The following is a 22,443-nucleotide window of genomic DNA, read 5'->3' as shown; positions in this document are numbered from 1 at the left end:
GGAAAGAGGGAAAGAGAGAAGAAGAGGGAAAGGAAAGAGAGAAAAAGAGGAAAAGAGAGAAGAAGAGGGAAAGAAAGAGAGAAGAAGAGGGAAAGGAAAGAGGGGAAAAGAGGAGGAAAGAGATTGAAAGATTGAAGGAGAGAGGATTCCTACGCCCATCACTGTAGCTAGCGCTTAAGGTGCTAGCTGCAGGCCAATGCAAATAACAAAAATAACAAATGGAAAAAAGAGAAAGCACTTACCTGAAATAGTACGTCCCGCTCGGTGTTGTGGACTGACCCTACAAAAGAGAGGAAACATACCATTTTTCAAATAAGATGTTAGAAGAAGGAGGAGGAGATTACAAAAGTAACTTCTTGAAAGGAGGAGATTGAGGAGACAAGGAGAAAGAGAAGGAAGAGAAATACAAAAAAGGGAAAGAAGAGGTGAGTCTTCTTTCTTTCTTGAAATCTCGTTTTTTGTTTCAATCCTTTGAAAACAAGCATGAAAACTAGTTTACACGTTTAGCAATACAAGGAGAAGCACTCACAAAACTAAAGCTAATAAACAAATAACCTACATTGTTGAAACAGACTCACCTCTTGAAAAACTTCCTTTCAAGAAACTAAAGAGGGAGAAGGGTAGAGAGGGAGCACAAGAGCTAGGAGAAGGGTGAGGAGTGGAGAATAGAGTGGGAGGTTGTCGAAAATAGGTGGGAGGTCGTCGAAAACAGGTGGGAGGAGAGATTTCCTTGCTTACTTGAAAGATTAGAGAGTGCTAAAGAAAGCACCGCGCGTAGCGTCGGGTTTCGATTTTAACCCACAACGATGCTTTTTCGTCGCTATATAGTGACGTTTTTAATTAAAAGCGTCGCTATATAGCGACGGAACAGAGCAAAACATTGCTATATAGCGACGCTTTAAGACACTTTTTGTTCTAAGTTGAAGGGAAGCTCATAGATGCTATTTTATAACTGTTAATATATTTTCTTGCAACTTATGTTGTGATTTTATAAGTGTAGATGGAAGGGACGAGTGGAAGCTCGTCGTCCGATGATGCGCCAATGCCTGGGAGCACAAAGTGGCTTACGGAGAGGTTATATTGTCATTGCACTCATTGCAAGCGAGAAGTACGACATCAACGTCGTATTATCATGCGCCACTTATGGATGTATGGGGAGGAGCCCGAACCAGTACCCATCGTTGGTGTTGCACGTGTTGATGGACTATCGGTAAGTCAAAGCTATTTAAGTTCGTAGTCTTATTGGATAGTAGGAAATACAAGATCTTATATTTACACGAAATCTTAAAACAGGATGAGGAGGCTGACGAGGGTATGCATATACCTTCACACTTTGAGCAAGACTATAGTCTCCCGGATGATGACGAGGGTATGGTCGACATGATGGATTCTATTTTTAGGGGCACCATCATATTTGAAGGCAAGTGACTAGATTCAAGCTTGGAGGGCGAATGGAGAGGAACCTCCTCCTGGTATGAAGAGGCTATCGATCTTTCACGAGCTTCCTTATTGGGGTCAGTTACAAATCAATCATCTCTTGGATCTCATGCATATCTTCAAGAATGTGGGGGCTACTATTTGGGCACACTTGGTTGGTTCCAAAGACTCGAGAGGAGTGCGAGAAGACTTGCGTGCTATGAATAGGATGTCTCGTTTGTGACCCCAAGTGCATGCTTCGGGAAAAGTTGTCCTCCCGAAAGCAACGTGGATCCTCTCTACGAGGGAGGAGGCAGCGATCAAGGTAGACATTGCCTCTTTTCAAACACCGACAGGGTACATGCGTTGCTTGAAAGGAGCATTTTCAAAGGCCAATAAGCTTAGTGGGCTCAAGTCCCATGATTGGCACAAGGTCTTACAGGTATTCTAAGTAGAATTAGTGTACCGATAATCGTGATGCATTAGCGTAATTATGATTATGTTATATTGTTGACATGACTTCTTTGTTGCTTTGATAGTTCATCCTCCCAATTACAATAAAAGGGTGCTTACAAGAATATGTTAGAAATGCTATATTCAAGATCTGTGGTATTGTGAGGTATGCTTACTATCAAATCACATTGATTGCATTTTCTTCAATTTAAGCTGATTAATCTGTAGACTGATTATGAAAATATCTTACATGGACATGTGAAATAGGTGGATATCTCAAAAAGAGATCTCCATATCGAGCATCGAGAAGGCTAGGGTGGAATCCATCAAAGCCATATGCTTGCTTGAGAAGCACTTTCCCTTGAGCATTATGACAACTCAAGTCCACTTGCTTGTGCACATAGTTGATGAGGTGGCTATTGCAGGTACCGTTCATAGTCGATGGATGTTTTTTCTCGAGTGGTTTATGAAAACTTTAAAGGGATTTGTAAGACAAAGAGCAAGACCAGAAGCAAGCATGGCAGAGGGATGGCTTGTGCAAGAGTCATTAGTATATATCATAGAGTTTCTTGCATCCACGGATCCCGATATGCCACAAGCTTGGCATAACAAGGATGATGATCGCATCATTGGCGAGGTTCCCCAAGGAAAAGGGATTGAAAGAAAGATGAGCGAAGAGCAAATGGAGAAATTCAATAAGTTTTGTATCCTCAATAGCCCTGAGATGCAGAAGTGGATTGAGAGATATGAAGTGGCCAAAGTAGAAAGAATAAATGCAAGGACGAGATTCAGAGTAATGTACAGGCGATCGCAACCATATCCACGGGATCTGGCTCTTCTCCCCACTCACATGTCACTTGATTGGCTACAACTGGCTCTACGTAAAGGCGAACGTGATGAAGAGACAATAAATGAGCGTGAGCGAGAGTTATCATCTGGATGTATGGTACATGTAAGTTTCTTACCTTTTGACGTAATTAAGTAATTATTTGTGGCAATATACGCTATAAAATAGATGCATCTTCATTGTTATAATGATGCTCTTTTACAGTACAAAAAGTACAGTGCATTATGGTCATATGGATGACATTTTCACGTGGAACGCATCGATTCAAAGAGAGTCACGTATGATTGTGGAGTCATGGCTAACTTCACACAAGATAGCCGAGCAAGTGCTTCGGTTACCAATCTTCTCTCCTCACAGTTGGATTATTGTGGAACCATACGCGACATCTATGAAGTTGATTTCAGACGATTTAGTATTTTCATTCTTGATGTAAAATGGTTTAGAACTATTTACAACGGTCCCCATGCAACAGTGAGAAAAGATAGTAGCAGTTTCTTTGCAATAGATTCCACCAAACATTGGACCGATGAAAGTGATACTTTTGTTCTTCCCGAGCACTGTGAGCAGGTGCATACTGATGATTTAATTAATCGGAGCTTTCATTTTTAAAGAGCCATTGATACATGTACTTGAGCATAATTTCATATATATAATTGATGACATTTGGCACCCATCTTCAATATAGGTGGTTTTTCATCCGGATCATTTTGATCCAAGATGGTGGTACGTGATCCCACCACGAAGTAAGAAAATTTTTGAAGATTGAGATGCCACTACCAATGCCGGATCCAATTAATCCCAATGAATCTAGCGAAGAAGATGAAGATCACAATATGAGCCAAGAGGAAGATGCGCATAATGACATCACATGGGAGGAAGATGGAGATCACGATATTGAGAAAGAAGACAACGATCATCAAGAATCACCACACTTTATTGAAGAAGATGATCAAGTACTTTTAAGTGAACGTACGATGCTAGAGTAGAGTTGGAGATAGACTTGTTTGGCGCCTTAGACTTGGCTCAAGATGAAACAGTTGATGTAAATGCTCTTAATTGATTTTTTTCATCAGACTTGGACATGAATATATGAGCTTCAAAGGCTTGATGTACATGCTCTCATATTTTTATTCTCTATGAGATCAAACATGTATGAAAATTAAAAAAAAATTGTCATTGGGAAAAACTAACTTTTAAGGCCTATATGAGTAAAAATCCTCTATGGAAAACGTCGCTATAAAATAGTATCTCAGTGTCGCTACAGAGCGACACTCATAAGTCGTAGCGACTTTTTTAATAGTCGCTATATAGCGACGTTTGTCTAGCGACGCTTTACGGAACGTGCTTTTCATACCGACGATTAGCGTCCCGCGTGCGCTAAACATCGGTACGTAAACGTCGCAATAGGATCCATGTGTAGTAGTGTACTTGTGGTGTTTTGTTCTTGCAGCGACGATAAGACAAAGGTGCGAGGTTGAGCGCAAAGAAGAGTGGGGAAGCAAAAGTTTTTTAGCTTAGCGTTACGGTTGGCGTACGAGGCGGTGATGTAGACATAGGTTTGCTTGCCAATATTGAGAGATTTTTACAAGAAAAGCATGCATGTCGCTTTTGTGCAGTGGAAAGGGGGGTGCACTATCACACTTGCATTTTCATATGGTCATCTGTATCTATGCTCAAAGCATCACGACGGTGAATAGACTTCTTCAGAAGTTTTTTGGCTGGCACGTGAAGAGACCTGAGGGTGGACTGATAATGTGTAGAGCTCTTAAGCAACGCAACATGCACACCTACCACTGGATGTTGGGTTACTGTTTGAAAAACTACGGGCAGCCTCATTTCTAGAGTGTATGCAAGAATGTCAGCTCCAATGATTTGCAAATGGGAATTGAATGTATGTGAGGTTTGGGGCAGACAAGATGAAAAACCGTGTGTGCTTGAGTAGTGGAAACATATTTGATCGATCATTTATGTTCTGGAAGTTCAAACTCGGTTGCTGAATCGGTATGCCATTCAGCAAATGTTTACTGAGGATGTTGTAGTCAGGACAGTACTATCCGCAAGCGGCCTGGGTGATTCCCTTTTAAGGGAAAGGGATGGATGGTAAGAGAGCTCAATGCCTCTGGAAAGCCATGACCTCGCCTAGCACTCTGATTGCCAGCGATGTGAGCAGTATTTTCTTTTGTTGTGAATCTCCAACCACGAACCTGCGAGCAGATCAACATGTCAAAGGTATTCTAGAAGCGCTAAGATATTTCGATATGCCGGTGTATTTTCTTCTGTTGTGAATCTCCAACCACGAACCCGCGAGCAAATCAACATGTCAAAGGTATTCTGGAAGCATATTGATGTCCCAGATGCATGATTTGTATTTTGTGCTGAGAGCCCATTGACCAGAGAGAGATCTGAGAGTGCCCGTATGCAGAAAGAAATCGAGAGCGTGGGTGATGATCCAGGGCATCGACCCAACAAGGAACCGGTTCTCAGCGACTCTTCCAGCACCAGTGCTTCTCCTCAAATGCCTGACTTTTTTCCCTTGATCACCAAGCATCGCAATGGCATATGTACATTGCGTAACTTTTTTGTAAATGTGGTCTATTGAAAGCCAGTTTTGGCAAGTAATGTTGGTGTAAAAACTTATACGCTACTATGCGAATAAAGTTAGCGGATTTGCCTCAGAGCTGTGTAGATTTAATGTTAATGTTTGGGAAATTAATGAATAAATTTGATGTTAATTGATGGTTTCATATGAATAAATTTATGGGTAATCGATGGTTTAATAAGTTAAGGGGGTAACTTTATCTTAGGTTAATTGTGTTAATAATTGGATTAGGGGCCATGAGCTAATGCTAATGGACACAAGCAATTAGGAGGAGCGATTAAACTTCGAGATTAAAAGACAACTAGTTATTTCACGTGAATCCTTACAACTAACTGGTAGATTTGATGCCCCCCCCCCCAGTTGGGGCCTGCTAGAAACAACAAGCAATATGTAGACCCTTAGGGACCCACTAGTGGCATCTTTTCTCAAACCGTTGGATCTCCACATCGATCTTGCAGTGGAGAAAAGGCATTGCTTATGCACTATTAGATCACATCGTTGATTTTGTGGCTAAAAAGAGGCATCCAATGTATGCCATTAGATCAAATCCGATGCACGCCACATGTACAGTCGACTCCCTCAATGGTCGACAACGTCACCGATCTCGGTCAAAAATCAGGTGAACCTGCTACCTGCCTAATGGCCAACGCCAATGCACTTGATCCTCCCAAGAGGAGCTGATCCATACTTGAACTAGGACGTCCGGCATTAGGGGAGCATCCCTCATTTTTACTATAAAGGATCCCTCATTAGAAACTTGTATAGTTAGCCGACCTATCTATGCTTACAAAGGATATGTCTCCAAGCATCTAGCTTCATCTCCAAGTCCTTCCCATCCTCCTGGAGAAGAAGCAACATTGCGAGATTCCTTGATCACCCTTTGGAGGGAGCACTCTTCTCTCATAGAATCCTTGTACCCTAGCATGCCCACTTCCAAGACCAACTCCATCATCCAAGGTAGGTTCTCTCTTTCCATGGTAGAGGCTTTTATGGTCTTAGCCACCCTCGTCCTTTGCTTCCACTTTTTCAAGTTTGTGGGCTTTCACATCAAATCAAAGATAGTAATTTTGCAGTAGTCTATGCATGTCTTCTCCTCTACCACATGGAGGGCTCTCTTTTTCACAAGTAGCCTCTTCCTTAGCTCCTCTTCTTTCACCAGTTCATTGATGATGCCTTTGACATTTGGCATGGCTCTCACAATAGCCTACTTGCCTTTCTAGATGCCTACATCTCTACTTGACGGAATCACCTGAGGTGTACTCCAAATATCTCAGATTCTTTTGTATTCTAGACCTCACTTTCCTCTATATTAGGATCTTCCCTTCTCCTTTTACCATCCTCGACATCACTATGCCCTTCCAGAGAGTCCTTTGTAGGTTTCCAAGCCATGACACTTCTCTTCTTATAGAGATTGAGAGCCATGGGCTTTCCCTCCACCATTTTGTACAATTGCAATCAATTAGGTTTCACACAACATGAGACATGAGCAACTCTTCATGGCTTCGAGGCAAACAAGGTCAAAAAGGTATGTGGCTTCCCTAGTTTTAAAGCTTGGGTACTCTAGTTCTACTAAAGCTTTAAACCTGGGGGATTGTTAAGTCCTACCCTCCATTAATCTGGCAATGTGGCCCTGCGCTCAAACCTCTGCCCATGCCCACTAGTTCTACTAAAGCGTTAAACCTAGATGGTCATTAAATCCTACCTTGCATTAATCTGGCAATGTAGCCCTGAGCTCAAAGAACTGCCCATGCCCCTTATCTACCGGAAAAACTCAATAAATATTTGGCCCACATCTCGTGAAGTCTAGAATTCAGCTCGGTTCCACAGCATCGACTTTCAGAATCAATATGATACTTTTCGCTTTTTGCCTTGACATCGAGCTATTGTATCTAGAGCCCTCTACATGCCATCTTTGTTCTAGTAGCATTTTTATATATATTACCTCGGGCCCTACATGGCCACTAGCATGCATTTTGCTCCTCCATTTTTCTTGTTTTGACATGTGGTGGTTTGTCCCACATGCTATAGTGGATTTTTTCACCCCTCATGCACTATATATGACAAGAATGTCTCATTCTCCTTAGAATTCAAACATGTCCACTAATGAGTGTGGGTAGCCACATGAACATCTTTCACTCCATAAACAAGTATCCTTCTTCTGTTTCTTTCTCTTGTGCACGAGTCTTATCATTTTAGCATTTAATCTCTCTTACATGAGTCTTATCATTTTAGCACTTGTTTAGCACTTTGAGTTAGCAATGTAATCGGATCCAATTGTTTCCCTTTTTATTGCGACGACTCACCCAAGCCATACTCTTTACCATGGATTGTCTACTACTAACTCCTTACCTCAACATTAACCCAATTTGAGTATCATGGAGTTCCCAGTTCTAGACTATAGACCCTAATTATGATTTAATTATCATGCAGTTCTGATTTAATTATCATGGAGTTCCCAGTTCTAGACCATGGACCCTATCATGAGTACTCCTTGACAACGGACTTGACCACAGTTTAAGGATATCACTTCATCCTCCCATGTTCCTAATGATTTTAATTTGCCCTCCATTTCTTGAGCCCCCCCCTCCCCTTGCCACTATTCAAGCTAGCATCAACACTCCTTAGGCACTCAATTTCCCTCCTCCCCTTGCCACCATTCAAGCTAGCATCAACACTCATTAGGCACTCAATTTCTCTCTTCTCCCAATTCAAGATGGTAGTAGTATCCCCTTAGGGGTCATTTCAATCAAAGCAGTAGAGGGGAGCACCATGCAAAGTGCCCTAGTCCACCCCCCCCTCGGCAGTTTTACATTAGTATCCCCATTGGGGTCATTCCAATCAAAGCAATAGAAGGGAGCACAATGGAAAGTGACCACCGCTTTTACGAGTCACCATACATGATAGTAGTGCTAAGGCCCCCTTTTACAAGTTGCAATGGAGCAAGTGGATGGAAATTTCCCCTGTGCTCACACCCATTCACATAACAAAGCTGGGGCACAACCCAAGGCCCCCAAGAGACACACTTGAGCTTGGCACTCATGCAAGCAAGGGTCCTCTTGGGTAGGGGTGTGTTTTTGAGCGAGCATCTATCAATGAGCATCCCTTAGTGAGCATCCTTTAGTGAGATTTGGTGAGAATAAAGAAAATATACCAAGAATACAAACAACTAGGTTTATGAAAGATAGTTATTTACATGCAACAAATTCGACATCCAAATTTACATGGTCGCACAAGTCCATTTCTAGTGGCATGACACTTGTTTTGCTATACACAACATGAGTCAACCAATAAATTTAAGAGGTACAAATGAGGTCTAGTCTTACATACAGATGAACTTAGATTGATGTGATGAATCAAAATCAAAAGGGCATAATTTACAAATAGTCATATCCTTCCATACAAAACGACCTTACACAATATCAATGCAGAACTATGTAATTGTATAGCTAGAAGTCCACAAAGAAATAGCAATCACGTATAGAAGCCATGACTAAGAATCATTTCAGAAGAGGAAGCATGTACAACACACTAACCTTCCCATCCACAATAAAGCATGTGGAGCAAATAATATGGACAAAAAGAGCAATTATGTAGATGAACCATATCTAACATGCATTTTTGAAGCATGTAGAGAAACTTGTCAAATCATCATAAAGTTGGGCCAAATAAATAATTTTCAACATTAAGTTGGAATAGCTCTACACAATTGTTCAATGATTGAAGGGCAAGTTGTAGGCTGTAGTAGCTCCCCTACCTAGCCATGCTCCGCTTGGAGAAACTAGCAATAGGCTTGAACATGCTGATATAATGACATCAAATATTCTAAAACACACCCATCATTTGAGAACTAAACTTCACGAGCATTAAAACAAAAAAAAAGACACATAATTTTGTCAAACCATAAACCTTGGTAAAATGAAGATAGGGCATACTTTCTCTAATTGTGTCCCATCTAGTTTACTATTCAATTAATTAGCTCTCACTGCCACTCCTATTACCTAATTAACCTAAGTTGTAATGTCCCCTAATTAATTACAAGCCCCTTAATCACTCAATTAACCTACCTTCTTCTTCCCCTTCTCCCTCTGCCTCTTCCCAGTGCCCCCCTCATGCCTGTCTCAATGCCCCCTCCATCCCCCTCTGCTGCCATCTGCCTCCTCTCCACCTCGCCATCTCCCTCCCCACCCACCCCTCGCTCCCCTTCCCTTCCCTCTCTCCCTCCCCTCACCCCTCGCTCAACCTCCACTCTCTTCCCTCTCTTCCGCCATCTCTCTCACCATCCCCCCCTCTATTCCCTCTCTTCTACCATTTTCCTTGCCATCTCACTGCTCATCCTCCACTTTCTTCCCTCTTTCCCACCCCTACCCTCCCCTCTCAAAATCGCCTCTCAAAGTTTGCATCAGCTGAGAGAGGGAGGGGAGAAGCGCTAGCAGTAGTGAGGAGATGGGATCAGAGATCAAGGCAGGATCGAAGGTAGAGGAAGCCTTCAAAAACGAGCAGGTCATCGATATAGAATCCAGAAAGGCGGTTCAAATCTTCAAAAAGGAGGAAGCTTTAAGAATTGGAAGCTTTGAGCAGCTGACGGGCTGCGGGAGGGATTGAGGGCTTAATTTTTAAGAAGGGGGCATAATAACTTATGGTAAGGGGAGCCACAATTACTAATGCCGATTTCTGAATATCATGGACCTATTGCATCCCATCCAATCTTTCATCTCATGTTTCCCCTTTCCCAAGATCCCCTCTTATTCCCTTCCATCACTTTTCTCATTTCCTTTTCCACTCCCTTCATCCCTTCTCATTCCCTTCCATACCCTTTCACATTTTTCATTTCCCGTTTCCCATTCCCCCCCTCCAATTCTCCCCCACTTCCCCTCTCCTCTCCTCCCCTCCCATTTCACCTTTACACCATCCCACCACATTTCCCCTTTACAACATCCCCTTGTACTTTTCCTTTTCTCTCCTTCCCTTTCTCCTTCCCCTCATACCTTCTCTTTTCCTTCTATCCCCTCCCTTTTCCCTTTTGCCACCTCCTCCCATTTCCCTTTTTTCCTCATCCCATCACATCCTCTCTCTCATTTCCTACTTCCTCCATTCGATTTCCTGCAATCCTCTCTATTTCATATTTTCTCTCATATCCTCCAATCCTCTTCCCCCCTCCCTGTTGAGATATCAAGCTCTACCCCCGATATATCTCCTGGATGACTATCATTTATGTCACCGCCTATGTTAGTTGTACTCGTGGTGTAGTTAGACTACCACGTATGTTTTTGGTTTGGGTTCACATATGAACCACGTATTCTAGGTTTTGACATATAGGGTATTTCCCTCTTCTATTGTATTGTTGTTGTGTGCAAAAGTGAAGAAAGGCTTCACCCTCCAACCTTGTGTCCTCTCTCGCTTGTGTGTTGTGAAGAAAAGTGAACTTGAGTCTCCTATCTCTCTCCCTTATTCTTTACATGGTATCAGAGCCTTGTTCGTGGTAAGGAGCTCAAGAAAGAAAGCCAAGTTTGTGGTGTCCTGGTAAGAGGACCAGTGTTGCTTTCCTACTTCGAGTTTGGGAGCAAATCTTTGCAGGTAGCACAGCCAGAAGTGCAGGAGTGCACTGCTTCAGATTGAGAGGCCCTTCGCGGTGCGGCGAGAGCGCAGTATATGCTCGGGAAAGGGCGAAGCCCTTGGTGACTTTATTTTTCTGATTTGAGGCCGTTTCGGGGCCCGTTTTGAAGGCGGAAGTTCTTCGCAGGCACTCAGAAAAAGGCACTGTTTTTGCTGTGCGACCACCGCGCGGCTAGTCGGTGGAAAGGTGCCATAGAAATTGCATCGTATGCCTATGTGCAGAGATATTGGGAGTTGCAGATTCATGCCTGTTGCCTGTTGATGCAAAATCGTCACGAGGAAGTGACTGTGTGGTGAAATACCACTTTTGTCAGTGTTGCAGATCTGCCCCTGTGAGGCTCTTTGCAGAAGTTTTGCTATTTGCCCTTCTGAGGCATTTGCTGTGTTTACAGGTTGTTGTTGCAATTCGTGATTTGTAAAATGTCTGAGAATCTGTATACCATTGTCAGTGAGAAGCTTGACAAGAACAACTTCCAAGCATGGAAGTTCAGGATGACAAACTTCTTTATGGGAAAGGGAGTTTGGGATTACATCAGTGGTGAAACTGCAGAACCAGTTTTGGGTGCTGCTCCCACTCCTGCTGAATTGAAGGCCTTTAAAGAATGGCATGAAAAAGCCAGAAAATGCCTGTATTGGCTGTCCGTTAGCATTTCAGATTCTATGATTGTGCATATACAGGATCTAGAGACGCCTAAGGAGGCATGGGATACATTGGTGAAGCTGTATAGCACAAATACCAAAGCACGAAAGATGCAGCTAAAGCAGGAGTTGCACAATGTGCAAAGGAAAAATCTGAATATAAATGAGTATTCCTTGAAGGTGAAAGGCCTTGCAGATTCTCTTGCCTCCATTGGAGCACCTGTTGATGATGAGGACTTAGTGTCCGTGACCTTGAATGGTCTTGGGAAAGATTATGCACAATTTCGGACATCCATTGGAGTTCGTGAAACATTTCCTGATTTTCAGGAACTTATTGCTCTCTTGCTGAGTGAAGAGCAAAGGAATGGTGGTTCAGCCACCTCAACTTCTCAAGAGACTGCTTTCTACTCGAATACAGGTAGAGGCAGGGGTAGAGGAAGAGGCCGTTCTAGTGGCCGTGCAGGAAATCAGAACCAACAGCAACAACAGGAAAACCAGTCCTATGGAGGAGGACGTGGTAGTTCTAGAGGCAGGGGGAGCCAAAGAGGCCGTGGTTCATGGCAAAGGAACCAGCAAGTAAATAGCAGCACAGAATGCTATTATTGTGGAAAGCCTGGACACAAGGAGAATACATGCTATAAAAAGAAGAATGACATCAAAAGTGGAAAGTTGCAGCAAAGCAACTATGCATCATCAAGTGGGCATGGTGACGACAGAAATGAGCACCTTTTTGTGATGCAGCATATGGTAACTCCATGTCAGGAGATGCTGCAGCTTGCAATGATGTTTGGTATGTTGATTCAGGTGCCTCTAACCACATGACCAGTCATGGTGAGTGGTTTCATGATGTCAGAAATTTGGATAAGCCAAGTTATGTTGAAACAGGTGATGATACTGCACACCCAATTACGCAGGTTGGTAAAGTGCCATTGGCTATGCAGGATGGCAAAACGAAGTACTTGGCAGATGTACTTCATGTTCCAAAAATCACTAAGAACCTGGTTTCAGTTGGCCAGATGGTTGAGCAAGGTCTGCAGGTTAGATTTAATCCTGATGGATGCTTTGTTGAAGACCTGAAAAATAAATGCCGCTTGGTTGCGAAAGGCAACAAAAATGGAAGAATGTTCACCTTGGATGTTGATATGCCTGAGGTGAAAGCTGCTATGTTTGCGCATGGGAGAGGTGTCATTGCAGATATTGAGATATGGCACAAGCGCATTAGGCACGTGAATATACAAAGGCTGAAATCTATGCAAACGAAAAACATTGTTGCAGGTTTGCCTAAATTCAGAGTTGAGGGAATGCAAAAGGTATGTGAAGCATGCCAAATGGGTAAGCAGGCCAGACATGCATTTCCCAAAAATGCTAAGGTGAGCAGAAGACCTTTGGAAGTGATCCATTCAGATGTTTGGACAACCAAAGCTGCTTCTATTGGTGGATGCCATTATTATGTGACGTTTATTGATGACTACACTAGGAAGGTGTGGATTTATTTTATGAAGCACAAAAGTGAAGTGTTCAGCCATTTCAAGGCTTTTAAGGCCATGGTTGAAAAAGAGAAAGGTGTGCATATTAAAGTGCTAAGATCTGATGGAGGGGGAGAGTACTTTTCAGAAGAATTTTGTGAATATCTGAAAGAACAGGGAATTCAAAGGAAGTACTCATGCAGGTCTACCCCTCAGCAGAATGGGGTTGCAGAAAGGAAGAACAGGCATATTGCAGAAGTAGGACGGGCGATCCTAAATGAGAAAAACATGCCTGATTATTTTTGGGCTGAAGCAGTAGCAACTGCTGTTTATATTATGAACAGAACCCCCACTGCAGCTGTCCATGGCATGACGCCTGAAGAAATGTATACAGGCCAAAAACCAGATATTTCTCACTTGAAGGTATTTGGTTGCATAGCTTATGTTCATGTTCCTGATGAGAAGAGAACAAAGCTGGATCCAAAGGCAGAAAAATGCATCTTTATTGGATATGCTCAGCACCAGAAAGGGTATCGCTGTTATAACCCTTCCACCCGCAAAATGCAAGTGAGCAGAGATGTTGTTTTTGATGAAATGAGCAGCTGGTATGCACCAACTATTATGGTAGGAGATGCAGATGCAAGAAATGGGAATGCTGCAATAAATGCAGAGCAGCAATCTCAAGCCTTGAGTGGACCCAGAGAGTCCTCTACTAGTGGATCTAATGCATGGACAGGGAGATTGAGATCTAGTGAATCGTCACATGGCAGTCCTGATAGTGTTGTGCAGGTATCACATAAGGGAAAAGAAAAAGTGGACCATGCTCCAGTGTTTGATGTGTCTGCTGGTAGCTCTCATGTTGATGGAGAGTCAAGTGGCTCTGAAATGAGCCTTGATGAGGAACTTGGGATTCCTTCTGTTGTTACACCTGGTGCAAGGAAAAGCAGGCATGATTTAAAGACTCCTGCAACTGATCCAGTTGTACGGAGGTCCACTCGTATTAAGTATCCAGTTGACAGGCTGAGATATGATGGGTATACAGCACATCACTATGCTTATATGGTCAAGGTTCTAGAGGAGCCAGAGCCCACATGTTTTGAGGATGCAGCAGGGCATAAAAATTGGGAAGCAGCTATGGATGAAGAGATGGCTGCCTTGGATGCAAACCACACTTGGGATTTGATGCCTTTGCCTCATGATAAGAAGGCTATTGGCTGCAAGTGGGTTTACAAAGTAAAGCACAATGCTGATGGGTCTGTCAGCAGGTACAAGGCAAGATTGGTTGCCAAAGGTTTTGCACAGACATATGGAATTGACTATGAGGAAACTTTCAGCCCAGTTGCAAGGATGGCAACCGTGAGAGCAGTAATTGTTATGGCTGCTGCAAAGGGATGGTCTTTGCATCAGATGGATGTGAAAAATGCCTTCTTGCATGGTGACTTGCAGGAAGAGGTTTATATGATGCAGCCAGAAGGTTATGAGGATAATGCACACCCCGATTTTGTATGCAGGTTGCGCAAAGCCTTGTATGGCTTAAAACAGGCGCCGAGGGCATGGTCAGACAAGATAGGGCAATATCTTGTCACTATTGGATTTCAGATTTCCAATTCAGATTTTTCACTTTATGTGAAAAGGACAAACAGAGGGATTGTGCTTATAGTCATCTATGTTGATGACTTGATTATTACAGGTGATAGTGATGCAGACATTAATGAAGTGAAGCTGCTGTTGAAGCAGAAATTTGAGATGAAGGATTTGGGAGAGCTGCGTTACTTCTTGGGCATTGAGGTTATTAGATCCCCGAGTGGGATATGGCTGTTGCAAAGGCAATACGGTTTGGACATGCTATCCAAATATGGGATGACAGGCTGTAAGCCTATCTCTGTTCCATTGGAGCAGAATGTGAAGCTCAATGCAGAGTCAGGTGAGCTTCTTGAAGATATTACTATGTACAGGCGCATAGTAGGTAGCTTGATTTACATGACTATAACCAGACCAGATTTGAGCTATGCTGTGGGGCTGGTGAGTCAGTTTATGCAGACACCAAGGAAGCCACATTTGGATGTGGCTAGGCGCATACTGCGGTATGTGAAGTCCACATTGCATTATGGACTGTTTTATGAAGCTGGGTGTGCATTACAGGTACATGGATACACAGATGCTGACTGGGCTGGTAGTGTCTCAGACAGGAGATCTACTAGTGGTTTTATGTTTTCCCTTGGGAGTGGTGCCATCAGTTGGAGCAGCAAGAAGCAGCCAACAGTTGCCTTGTCGAGCACAGAGGCTGAGTACAGGGGTGCAGCAATGGCTGCATGTGAGGTAGCTTGGTTACGGAAGCTACTTGGAGATATGGGACAGTCAGTTCATGCAGCAGTTGTCATTCATTGTGACAACATTAGCAGCATCATGCTTGCTAATAACCCAGTTTATCATGCTAGAACGAAGCACATTGAGGTGCATTATCACTTTGTGAGAGAGAAGGTTCTAGCTGGTGAGATTGATCTTGTCTATGTCAGCACTGAGGAGCAGGTGGCTGATATTTTTACGAAGGCATTGGGTACCGAGAAGCTTCGCAGATTTAGGAGCTTGCTTGGTGTACGTGAGATGGATTTGAGCTTGAGGGGGAGTGTTGAGATATCAAGCTCTACCCCCGATATATCTCCTGGATGACTATCATTTATGTCACCGCCTATGTTAGTTGTACTCGTGGTGTAGTTAGACTACCACGTATGTTTTTGGTTTGGGTTCACATATGAACCACGTATTCTAGGTTTTGACATATAGGGTATTTCCCTCTTCTATTGTATTGTTGTTGTGTGCAAAAGTGAAGAAAGGCTTCACCCTCCAACCTTGTGTCCTCTCTCGCTTGTGTGTTGTGAAGAAAAGTGAACTTGAGTCTCCTATCTCTCTCCCTTATTCTTTACACTCCCCCCTTCTGATTTCATATATTCTCTCATCCCTCCCACGTCGGGGTGACTAAGAAATATGTAAGATAACATGTGCGATCAACAGAAGGGGTTTTATATTTTTATGGAGTTATAGAAAATATACATACATAAGGGGTTTTTCATACATAAGGGGTACTTTAATCATCTCAAAATTTACAAAAGGGGTGTATATAGATTGTAAAAATCCCTAGGCAGGGGATTTTTTTAATACCCCATGATTGCACGTGCTATATGGGGTTTGTACATAGTGCCCCCCCCCCCCCCCCCCCCCGGGATCCCTCCCCATCAACCCTCCCCTTTACCTCTTCCCTTCCATACCCTATCACACTTCCCTCATTTTTTTCATCTTCTCTTCCATTTTCCTCATCTCCCGAACTAGGGCCTCCCACATTAGGGAAGCATCCCTCATTTTTTTTAAAAAGGCCCCTCTTTGCAAACTTGTACTACTCAATCGACCCATATGTGCATACAAAGGATATGTCTCTGAGCAATAAGCTTCATTACCATGTTCTTCCCATACTCTTGGAGAAGGACCAACATTGTGAGATTACATCATCCTTTGGAGAGAGCTTTCTTCTCTCATGGAATCCATGTACTCGAGCATGACCACTTCCAAGGAGCTCTCCACTCCATCATCTAAGGAAGGTTCTCTAAAGCCATGGTGGAGCCCTCGTCCTTCACTTCCACTTTTGGGAGTTTGTGGGTGGCTTTGACATAAAATCAGAGGTGGTATTTTGAAATAGTTTATGGTTGTCTTTTCTTCTATCACATGGAGGAGTCTTTTTTTCATAGGTAGCCTCTTCCTTTGCTCCTCTTCTTTCATTGAGTCATTAATAATTCCTTTGGCATTTGGAATGCTCTCATAATAGCATGCTGCCTTTCTAGATGCCTACGTCTTTGCTTGCTAGAATCACCCAATGTTTACTCCAAATATCTTGCATTACTTTGTGAATATTCTAGACATCGATTTCCTCAAGGACTTGGACTCCTTCTGACCATCATTCTTGCTTCCAAGTGCTTCTAGAAGGCTATTAACCTATATTAGGAGCTCCCCTTCTCCTTTTGGCATCCTTGACATCACGAGGGGTTTCACTATGCCTTTTGGGAGAGTACTTTGCAGGTTTCCAAGCCATGATACGTCTCATCTTCTAGAGATTCAGAGTCATGGGCTTTCCCTCCAACATTTTGTATAATTGCATCATGAGTTACTCTTAATGGCTTCAAGGAAAACTAAGTCAAGGTATGTGGCTCCCCTAAATTTAAAGCTTGAGTACTCTAGTTTGACCAAAGCTTTAAACCTAAGGGTTTGTTAAATCCTACCCTCTATTAACTCTATCAATGTAGCCCTGAGCACAAACATATGCCCAGGCCCACTATCTATTAACAAAAGTTTACAAGTCTTTGGCCACATATTGTGAGGTCTAGAATCTATCTTGGTTCCACAACATCAACTTTCAGGCATGGGCATGATAGTTTTCACTTTTTGCCTTGACATCGAGCTACTACATCCTCCCATATTCTTAATCATTTAAAATTCCCCTACATTTCCCAATTCCCCTGCCCATTGCCACCATTCAAGTTGGCATCAACACCTTTAAACAATTATTTCCCCTCTTCTCCCCATTCAAGCTAGTATAGTATCCCTTTAGGGTTCATTTCAATCAAATCAATAAAGGGGAACACCATGTAAGGTTCCCTAGCCCCCCCCCCGCCCTTCCCTTTTACAATAGTGTCCTCCTTGAGGGTCATTTTAATCAAAGCAGTAGAGAGGAGCACAATGCAATATGCCCCCTACTTTTACAATATCCATGGATGATAGTAGTGCTAAGGCCCCCTTTTAGAGTTTGCAATGGAGCAAGTGGGTGGAAATTTCCCACTTGCTCACACTTGTTCACATAGCAAATCTAGGGCACAACTAAAGGCCCCTGAGAGACACACCTGAGCTTGGCACTCATGCCAGTAAGGGCCCTGTTGGGCAAGCATGTTTTTAGTGAGCATCTATCAACAAAGAAACAATTAGGTTTACAAAAGGTACTTATTTATATGCAACAAATCCAACATCCAAAATTATAGCTACTTGCATGGTTACACAAGTTTATTTCTAGTGGCATGACACTTGTTTTGCTATCCACAACATTGGCCAGCCAATGAAATTAAGAGGTACTAATGAGGCTTAGGGTTTACACATGAACGTAGATCCATGTGATAAATTAAACATTAAAAGGGCATAACTTAAAAATATTCATGTCCATGAGTCTCATTTGTGTACAAAACTACCTTAAATAATATCAATGCAAAGCTATGTAGAAGATCTATGTCTACCATGATTGTACAGCTAGAAGTCTAGAAAGAAATGGCACATGTATAGAATCCGTGACTAAGAAGCATTTCAAAACTAGAAGCATGTACAACATAGCAACCTTCCCATCCACCATAGAGCACCTAAATCAAGTAATCTAAACAAAAGGAGCAAGTATGTAGATGAACCATATCTAACATGCATTCTAGAAGCATGTGGAAGAATCATGTAGAGAAATTTGTCAAACAATCCTAAAGTTGCGCCAAATAAACCATTTCCAACTTTAAATTGGAACATCTCTACACAATCGTTTTTAGATTGAAGGGCAAGTAGTAGGCAGTAGTAGCTCCCCTTCCTAACCCTAATTCACTTAGAGAAACTAGCAATAGACTTGAACATGCCAAGATACTGATATCAAATATGCTAAAAATGCACCCATAATTTGAGAACTCAACTTTACCAATAGAAAATAAAAAAATAAAAAGTCATAGAATAGAGTCAAACCATAAAGCTTGACAAAGTGAAGATAGGAGATACTTTGTCTAATGCGTCCCATCCAAGCTTTGAGCCTTCCTGCATTTTAGATCTCCCATTTTGTGCTTAGGTCATTGTCAAAATATTCACTCACTAGCACCCATATCGGTTTGGTCTCTGACTTCCCAGTCTTGTAGCTCCTCCTCTCATCACTTCCAAATAGGATTCTCAAGGCTCCTTCATGGACACTAGTAAGAGTGCATTCGTTGTTGTCAGATATCCACTACTATTAAACTTGGAGTCCAAGTCCAATAGGATCTATGTTGTGTTGCATACGACCTCATTGAGAAGAAGGCAACAAAGGGAGGATCATTGGGGTGTTCAAGCATCTCCCTTCCTTCCCACTCCCCTCCCATTATCTCTCTCTCTCTCTCTCTCTCTCTCTCTCTCTCTCTCTCTCTCTCTCTCTCTCTCTCTCTCTCCCACCTATGCACACTTAGTCTCTATTCTCCTCCCACTACATCTATTCTCCCACACCCTCTCCTAGCTGTGGATTGGGTTAGGCCTTTAGTCATGGAGGTGGCAGATGCCTATAGCAGCCCACTTTGACGTCCATGCTTTACCTCAAAAATTTGTGTAGCTTGAAAAGAATTTCTTACTCAATAGTAGTAGCTCACCTATAGCTGAAATCCACCATGTTTCATGCCCTATTCTACCTCAAAGTCAACAATAGGAGAGCTTAAAGCTACTGCATCTGCATGCAAGAATTGGAAAGGCTTTGCACGAGATAGGATGTGCATAGTTTCCGAGCAAAAACCTATGAGCAAAAAAGTCCGAGCGATAGTTTTTGACACTAACCATGCTTGTATATTTCTCAAAGGAACATACAATTCTTTCTTAGTTTCTCATTTATGGAACCATATACTTACTTATTTTTCATTATAACCCTCATTTTAGAGAACATCATCTATATATGAACAAACAGTGAACACTTTAGAAACTCCTATAAATGCCTCCCTACCATACTATCTTTTGAGTATTATGGTAATTCAATCAATTTAAAAGACTTTCCCTAATCTTTAGCAATCCCATATTTGAAGCTCTCGTATAACAATGTATACCATATTCCTTGGATGAGTAGGAAAAAGATATTAGAAACCTCATACTTGAAGCCATTATAATCGATCATAAATTAATTTCTAATACATTATCAAATATGGGAAGGAAAAGTAGGGATTTTTAAAATATTCCCAATTCTCTAAACCTAAGTACTTTTAAGGAAATGTGGTCTCTACTGAACTCCTTCCTACCATAATATGAATTAGGAAGAAGTTGTAACTCTCATATACATCTTGAAATTTTTAATTTTTCTCTTTTATAACTATAAAAAAAGTATAATTTTAAGCCTACCATTGCATAGATCATTAAATTTTGAACATTTTTCCTTTTTACAGCTCCTCAATTTGAGCTAAGGAGCAAAAGTTATGACCCCTTCTGCGTAGGCTCTCCAAGGGTATTTTGCCCTGAGCGGAATAGGGTTGGGGCAAGCTCTTCAAACCATATTCCTCTGGCAAAATACACTTAGAGGGTCTATTAAAAAGATACTATTTATTTTTCTTAGGTCATCCCGAGGAACCGTAAAGAGGATATTTGCTCAAAATTTCATGATCCAAGCAATGGTGAAAGGAAAAGAAAGGATTTTTGAAAGTCATAAAATAAGTCACCACTTGGACATTATATATGTATATTATATAAAGGTATATTTATATCTATATCTACTTATCAATGTTTCATATTTACTTACATATTCCTTGAAATAATTTGGAATTTTTTGCTCCCCAAAAATGACTTGAGCCTATATATTTTGACGCCTCCCACCTTTTGTCCGCTCGTCGCTCGGGGGTTTTTGCTCGAAAAATGGAAACCCCCACACGAGATACAACACCACATTTCCAAAGCAACTTGATCTTAAAAGCATATACGTTAGTCTAAGCATTAAAAATGCAGCAGGAGTGCAACACCAGCAATAGCATCATCACAAGTAGTAGCATTGTAGTAGCATTACAATTTCATAAGTAGCAACATCCCTCCAAGCCACGGCTACTAGGAAGGTCAAGTCATTTTTTGAGCATTTTCTCAAGGGGTGGCTTCTCCCCCCTTGCCTCATACCAAAATGAGTACACATGTCCCAAGCTTACAACATCATATTGAGGACATTAAATAGGAAAAATAGTATCTCAAAACAGATATGTCAAAGCTACAAAGCACTTGTTTACCTTGGAGAATCAAATCAACAAGAAGGCTTAGCTTTGATTCAATCAGAGAAGTAGTGTATCAATGTGTGAGCCTCCAATTGTTATCTTTAAGCTTATACATTGATCATTCATGAGATTAGAACCAAGCTTGAGAAACATGTTGATTTATGCAACGAAATGAGATAAATGCCTAGTTTTATTTTTTTTCACCCATGTTTAGCACGTGTATTTCTATACACTACATGATAAAGTAGGCCAACTACCATACAAGTTTTCTCATGATTGTATGAAAATGTTTCCAACCTAATAGAATGGATGGAATATTTGTGCTTTCAAATGAGGTAGGGTCAATTTTGTTTGCATGCTAATTGCTCTTTTGAAATCTTTTGTGATTAATTCCCCTCTCCCTTTGTCTCTCTTCCATCCCCTCTCTGATTTCCCCCATCCCTCCATTTTCCTCTTTCCCATAATCCACTCTCATTCCCTTCCATCACTTTTTCCATTTCCGTTTTCCACTCCCATCATCCTCTTTCATTCCCTTTCATCCCCTTCTGCATTTTCCTTTCCCATTTCCCCCCTCCAATACTCTCTCCTTTTCCCTTTTCCTCTCCTCCCCTCGCATTTCCTCTTTATACCAACATCTCATACTTTCATATTTCCCTCCTCCATTTTCTTGTTCTCCTCATACTTTCTTTTTTCCCTCCATCCCTTACTCCCCTCCCTTTCCTCCTTTTGTTCAACCCCTCCCACTTCCCTTTTTTCCTCATCCCATCACATCCCCTATCTTATTTCCCACTTCCTCCATCTTAGACCCTCCATGTTACATCTTCTAAAATCCCCCCCCCTCCCTACTCAATTGCATATTTTCTCTGTGTATTGTCGAGTTCAGTCTCCATTTGTGTATTGGGTTTGAACTTGCATAACTTTTTCGTTTAGGAGACTGGCACTAAATTTTCAATGGGCAGCTTGTTCTCAAATATGGTTCCTCTGCCATGCTTGCACCTTCAAGGCCATTTGAATCCCATTGTAATTTTGGTGGTTCTAGCACTTGCATGGGCTTGGTTAAATTACATATTCATCACTCTTGCTTGCATCATTTCAAACTCATTAAAGTGTTCCTCTTTATCGTTCTAGCATTACACACCATTTCTCTTCTTCCTTGACTACTATTTGTTTCTACGAAAGGATCTATAGTCAAAATAATCTAGATGGAGACCAATTGTTATCAAGTCAATTATAATTGCATTCATTGATGTAGTATAATGATTCAAGATACTAATTGAGTTCCTCCTTTCTACAAGGTCATTTAATTCCAAACCAAGGTTCCTCCTTTGACCCACAAGGTTGTTTAGTGCTAAATGAAAACCTCCTTCTGTCTACCATGGATACATTTTTGTCAAGCTCCTCTCTAGTAGTTTTTACTTCTTGGAATTC

This window comes from Dipteris shenzhenensis, chromosome 21, assembly GCF_047967505.1.
Source record: "Dipteris shenzhenensis isolate YYH24624 ecotype China chromosome 21, Dip_SZ_1.0, whole genome shotgun sequence".
Taxonomy (NCBI): Eukaryota; Viridiplantae; Streptophyta; class Polypodiopsida; order Gleicheniales; family Dipteridaceae; genus Dipteris; species Dipteris shenzhenensis.
Note: the sequence above shows the minus strand (reverse complement) of the source record.